This window comes from Megascapheus bottae, chromosome 6, assembly GCF_031878675.1.
Source record: "Megascapheus bottae isolate mThoBot1 chromosome 6, mThoBot2.hap1, whole genome shotgun sequence".
Classification (NCBI taxonomy): domain Eukaryota; kingdom Metazoa; phylum Chordata; class Mammalia; order Rodentia; family Geomyidae; genus Megascapheus; species Megascapheus bottae.
In genome coordinates, this window is record NC_143514.1 from 64,616,222 (window position 1) to 64,622,272 (window position 6,051).

Consider the following 6,051-nt stretch of genomic DNA (forward strand, 5'->3'; position numbering starts at 1 on the left):
GGATGCCGGTCTTCCCTGGAAGGCCCGGGAGGGAGGCGAGGGGATGCTGGTCACATGGCTCCGCCACCAGGCGCAGCCCGATTGGCGGGTCTCCCAGCCCAGCGAGCCGGGGCCTGCTCGGGTTTCCAGTCCGGCCGCGGCCCCCTCCCGGGATCCGGAGCCGGCGGAGCGCGCCGGCCTCGCCTCGCCGGGCGGCGCCGCGCCCCTTCCACCTGGGGTTATCTGCAGTCCGCGCGCAGCCCCGGAGTCTGATGGCAGCCCAGCCACACATGCTTTCCCCCTTCTCTTCTCCTGGGCTTCGGCTGCCTCCACCCACACCTGCTCTTCTTTCTAGGGCACCTGTCTGGAGGCCAACTGTGTTATTTGGGCATAATTGGCCTTCAGGTTTTGGGTTGGGACAAGTGATTCACTCGGCTGGAGGGGTGCAGGTTGAAAAGGAAAACGCCATAGATGTCACAATCTCCACACATCCACTCCCCAGCCTGCTCCTCCCTTCCAAGCAGAAGCCCGAGCAACCATCTCCCTCTCACTTGCCCCTGTCAAATTTGAAATTTAACATTCACCTCTAAAATATTTTTTTATTTTTTTATAGTTTTTATTGTAATTAATAAAAGGGTTACATGATATTTGCCAGATAGAAGGTGCATTAATTCACATATATTGGTACCCTTTCACATGTCTTGGTCCCCATTACCCTCCCCTCCACCCGCCCCATCCTCCCCTTCTAAAATATTTCTTATGTCTCATCTACAGTCTTTTTTTCCCCCACCTTTTCTTAGTATTGATTCTGATTAGTCACTACACTTATTTGTATGATTGCTTGTATACAGGCTTTCTCCACTCTGAGAGCTGGGACCTGGTCTGTTTTGCTTATCTTTTTTTATTTCTATTTTTTGCCAGTCCTGGGGCTTGAACTCAGGGCCTGAGCACTGTCTTTGGGCTTTTCTCAAGGATAGTGCTCTACCACTTGAGCCACAGCACCAGTTCTAACTTTTTCTCTGTATGTGGTAGGAAGGAATCAAACCCAGGTCTTCATGCAAGCGAGGCAAGCACTCTACCATTAGGCCAAACTCCTGGCTCCTTGCTTAGCTTTTTTATTTTTATTTTATTTATTTATTTATTTTTGTTGGATCATGGAGTTTGAACTCTGGGCCTGGGCACTGACCCTGAGCTCTTCAGCTGAAGGCTACCGCCCTACCATTGAGCCACAGCTCCACTTCGAATTTTCTAGTGATTAATTGGAGATAAGAATCTCATGTTCTTTAGTGCCCAGGATGGCTTTGAACTATGATCCTCAGATCTCAGCCTCCTGAGTAGTTAGGATTATGGGTGTGAGCCACCTCCACCGCCCAGCTCCTTGCCTGTCTTCTTAACACCAACACAGGACTAAGTTTGGGGACATTTAAATTTTCTCTTCTCTCTGAAGATTCCATAATGAGCTGACAGTAGATTAAAAGGAGGGAAAAAAACTAAAGAATATTTACTAGATCCTAGGTTTAATCTCCAGCACTTATACACACAAAAACTACCTAAATATGGAAATTAATGTGTGGCTCCAGTGGTAGAGTGCCAGCCTTAAGCAAAAAACACCAAGTTCAAATCCCAGTATTGGGGTTTGAACACACTCACACACACTCACACACTCACATACACATTTGGATCGCTCCTGGAGGTGGTCAGCCTGGGAGTTCCCAGAAAGGAACTGTATGGAATTAAAGGCTGTAAATACCTTGGAGCCCACCTCTGTCTGGGAACCAATCTCTCCTTCCTGTGATGTCTTTCCTGGGTAGATATGAGGATCTCAGAGAAAATGCCTCTGTTTCCCCCCCGCCCTGCCCACTAATGTAGACAGAAAGTATTTAGGAGAATTATAATCTGAGGTTCGTTCCCTCAGAGGTGCATAGTAGGTGCTTAATCGTGATTGATGCATAAGTAAATGCACAGCAATCATGTGCAGAGGATGAGGAGTGTGGCTTGTATTTTAAGAGAAACCACGTTTCCTATCCTCAAGAAGTCATTTATCCTACAAATAGGCACTGAAGCCTTCGCCTTAAGACTTCATTAGTACCTCCTCCCAGGAGACCACATGTCACTTATCCTCAACAATAGGACTCTGATATTAGAGCAACACAGGATTAAAATTAGAAGAGTTCAGAATTTAGATACCTGGATTTCCAGGCTGGCTTTTTGCCAGTCTCTCTCATCAGTCTCAAAGATAGGAAATGCTGAAAGATAGGGATGAAATAAAAAGGAGCACTAGCTACTAAGTTTTACAAATGATGCAGTGTGTAGGAGGGTAGCCCTATATTCCAGTTTTCCTAGAACAGAAAAATGGATGCCTGTTGAGCCAGAGTAATTAATAGCATTCCCTTTCCTTTTCAAAGGTGTCCTAGTTTAGACAGCAAATCATATGACAATGGCTGTGACTCGACTCATATATCTACCTTGTGCCCTGGAACATGAAGGATGGAAAGAGGTAAGTCTAATTGCAGAAAAGAAGGGGATAACCATAGAAATGAGCCTGTAAATATGTATGGGATTACACCAAGAGGATAGGCAAAAGAGGAGATGGTCCTTTGTTCATAAAGAAGCCAGGCTTGGCAATTGCTGACATGTTTGGATAACATAAAGTGAAATGGCTTGAGCCTAGGAGGCATGGAAGGATTTGAAGCATCTCACTGTGAAAAATATTTGCTTGGGCCTGAGCTAATGGATTTCCAAAAGAGTTCAATTGAGGACTGAGGATAAAGTCCAGGCAGGAGACAGAATGAAGCCTGAACCAAGACAGGCTCTACAAGCCTAGGGAAGTGTAGTGAGGTTCCACAAGCACTTGGTAAGTAAAATGGATAGGACTTGGATGTGGGGTTCAAAGCACACAGGATTCCAGGTAGATAGAGAGATCATTCACTGAGACAAAAGGGAAAAGGAAAAGCCAAGAGACCCAGGAGATAAGAGGTAAGTCAGGTCAGGCCAGGCTAACCAGGGATCCATCATTTTTGATCCAGAGAGAAAAGGTGGGTGTCAAAACTGGTAGAAGTCACTCCAGGGACCAGAGGAAGGAGCCTTTGGGATTCATTTAAGACCCAAAGGATCAATCAGTGCATTTCATGCCCAATGACCACCGGCGTGAGTGAACATGTAGCCACACTCAGTTATTTTTCCTGTAAGATTTTGAGGATCTGGAACAAAGAGAATTACTCGCTTGTCTGGTGAAGAAGCTGGAAGGTATAAACTTGCAACTACTATGAGGTATAGTTAAAACTTTAGAAAAGAAAATAAAATGAAGGTGTGGAGTGAGAGGATGACTGGGAGCTAGTTCAGTGGGAGATGCTTTATTTAGCATCTTCGACTCTGGGTTCCATCCCCAGCATCTCAAAACATTTAATAGGATTTCTAGATTTGGACAATGCTAAAGTTCTGAGGATGGATGGAGGCAAGGGCTCCATCACAATTATGAATGTGATTAATGAACTATATACTTAAAATTGATTAAATGGCACATTCTATGTTTGTGTTTTTGCTTTTTTTTTTTTTAGTCCTGGAGCTTGGACTGTGGGCCTGGGTGCTGTTCCTGAACTCTTCAGCTCAGGGCTACCACCCTACCCCTTGAGCCTCAGTGTCACTTCCAGTTTTCTAATGGTTAATTGGAGATAAGAGTCTCATGGTCTTTAGTGCCTGGGCTGGTTTTGAACTGTGATCCTCGCATCTCAGTCTCCTGAGTAGGTGTGTGTGTGTGTGTGTGTGTGTGTGTGTGTGTGTGTGTTTAATGCCAGTCCTGGGGCTTGAATTCAAGGCCTGGGCATTGTCTGTGAGCTTTTTTTGCTTGAGGATAGCCACCACTTGAGCCACTTCCAGGCTTTTTAGTGGTTAACCTCATGGTCTTTACTGCTGGGGCTGGCTGTGAATCATGATAGTCAGATCTCAGCCTCCTGAATAACTAGGAGTACAGTCATGAGACATTGGCACCAGCCCATTTGTATTTTTAAAATTACTTCAGAGTTATTTGAACCAAAACACTCTGTGGCCTAAGCTTACTTATACAGCACCTTTCCATTCTCACTTCTGTCGCATCCTTTCAGATATTCTGTCCTCCTGTCATGCCCTGCTTCTCTCACTTCCTCAGATGGATCTTGCCTTTGCCCTCTCCCTATGCCTTTCCTTCTGGCTCCCTCACCTTGGAATTTTCCAGTCTTGTGTTGAGATGGTCAAATCCAGAATGGAAGTGTCTTGAATCTCTACAATGCCCTGACCCTACGGCAGGCTTTAGGTGAATAGGGAAATACACCTCTAGCAGAGACAAATCTATTCTGATTAAGATACAGTCATTGTTTTAGCCACCTAGTATCAAAATGCCTTTCTACTTAAAGATAAACCCTCCTGTCCTTCATTTAGGACATTGGTATTGTCAAATCCAATGTTCACATTTCTGTTCTTATCTTTCTTGATTTTTCAGCAGCATTTGTCACAATGACCACTCCCTCCTAGAAACAATTTATCTTGGCATCTATGACATCATACTTGCTTGGTTTTCCTCCTTGATCACTGGCCTCTGCTTCTCAGTTTTCTTTATTGTGCCCTCCTTCTGTGGGTTTCCTGTTTCTGTCATGTTGTTCTCAAAAGTTTGAAGATCTTGGGACCTGGTTTTAAATATTTCACATGAAAAAGACTGCTGGCCCATCATTGGGGGCTCACACCTGTAATCCTACTTACTCAGGAGGCTGAGTTCTGAAGATAGTGGTTCAAAATCAGCATAGGCAGGAAAGTCTGTGAGATTCTCATCTCCAGTTAACTGCCAGAAAACCAGAGTGGCTTTGTGGCTCAGAGTGGTAGAGTGCTTGAGCTAAAGAGCTAAGGGACAATGCCCAGGCCTGGAGTTCAAGCCCCATGACCAACAAAAAGAAAAGGAAAAGGAAAAAGACTGCTAGACATGTTTCAATATTCATTATAACATTTTTCTTTCCTATTTTTTTTGTGGTTCCAGGACATACTAGGCAAGTGTTCTACCACTTGCTACACCTCTAGCCCTCATTCTACATTCCTCTTAAACAGTAAAGCCCTATCTTTAGCTGGGTACATGGTACCCAGCTGAAAGTAACCCTACATCTCCCAGGCTCCTTTGCAGCTATGTATGGCCATGTAATGATGTTTTGGCCAATGAGACTTAAGCAAAAATGTGTAAGACCTCCAACGCAGCCTTCTTAAAAGAAGGCACACTTGTCTACTCATTTTCTTTCCTATTTGGAAATACGGACTTCAAATAAAGTGTTAAGATGGATAGCTAAAGGTTGGGGGATAACTAACCTTAAACTACCTTTGAACTTACTTGTCATAGGAAGAGAAAGAAAGTTGTATCATAAACTTTCTATTTTCAAATGAACCCAGTCTTGATACATTTCTACTGTTGTTGAAGCTGTGTATCTCCCATTAGAAAGTCCAGGGTCCCCAGGCAAAGGAATCAGGAAAGGAAGACTAGGAGGTGTTCCCAGGCAAGAAGTTGCCCGGCCTCCTTTCCATACACCCGCTATCAGGATGGTAAAACGGTGTGTCTAGGAATGCAGTAGCCTCTTCGTTCTCAAGGAGCCCTTGAATGCTGTATTTACATTTTTGGACCACCGTCTGCAGATCCCTTGCCAACAGGGGGCCTTCGTCTGCCCTATCTAGCAGGGCCTCACCCCCTGCAGATGCTCAGGGAATGAATCCTCGAATTATTAGTGCCTAATAAACAGAAACGCTGGATGGTGGACCAGTCGGTGAATCACCATCTCCTCTATCCGTCCGTCACAGATGAACTAACTGAAGCTTCACTCAAGGCAAAACCGAGCGCTGAACGTCCACCTCGGCGCGGAGGGGGCTAGGAGGGATGGAATCCCGCACGGAGACCGGGCAGAACAATTGGGTGGAGGTCACTCACAGCTTCCACGATAACATGGCTGCGCTAGGAACCAGCTGACCAGCGGGAGGCGGGGCTCCGCCGCGCTCGCAGGCCCCGCCCTCGCGGCCCCGCCCGGGCACCCGGGGCTCCGGCAGCGAGGGTTGTGAGGTGTTGGCGTC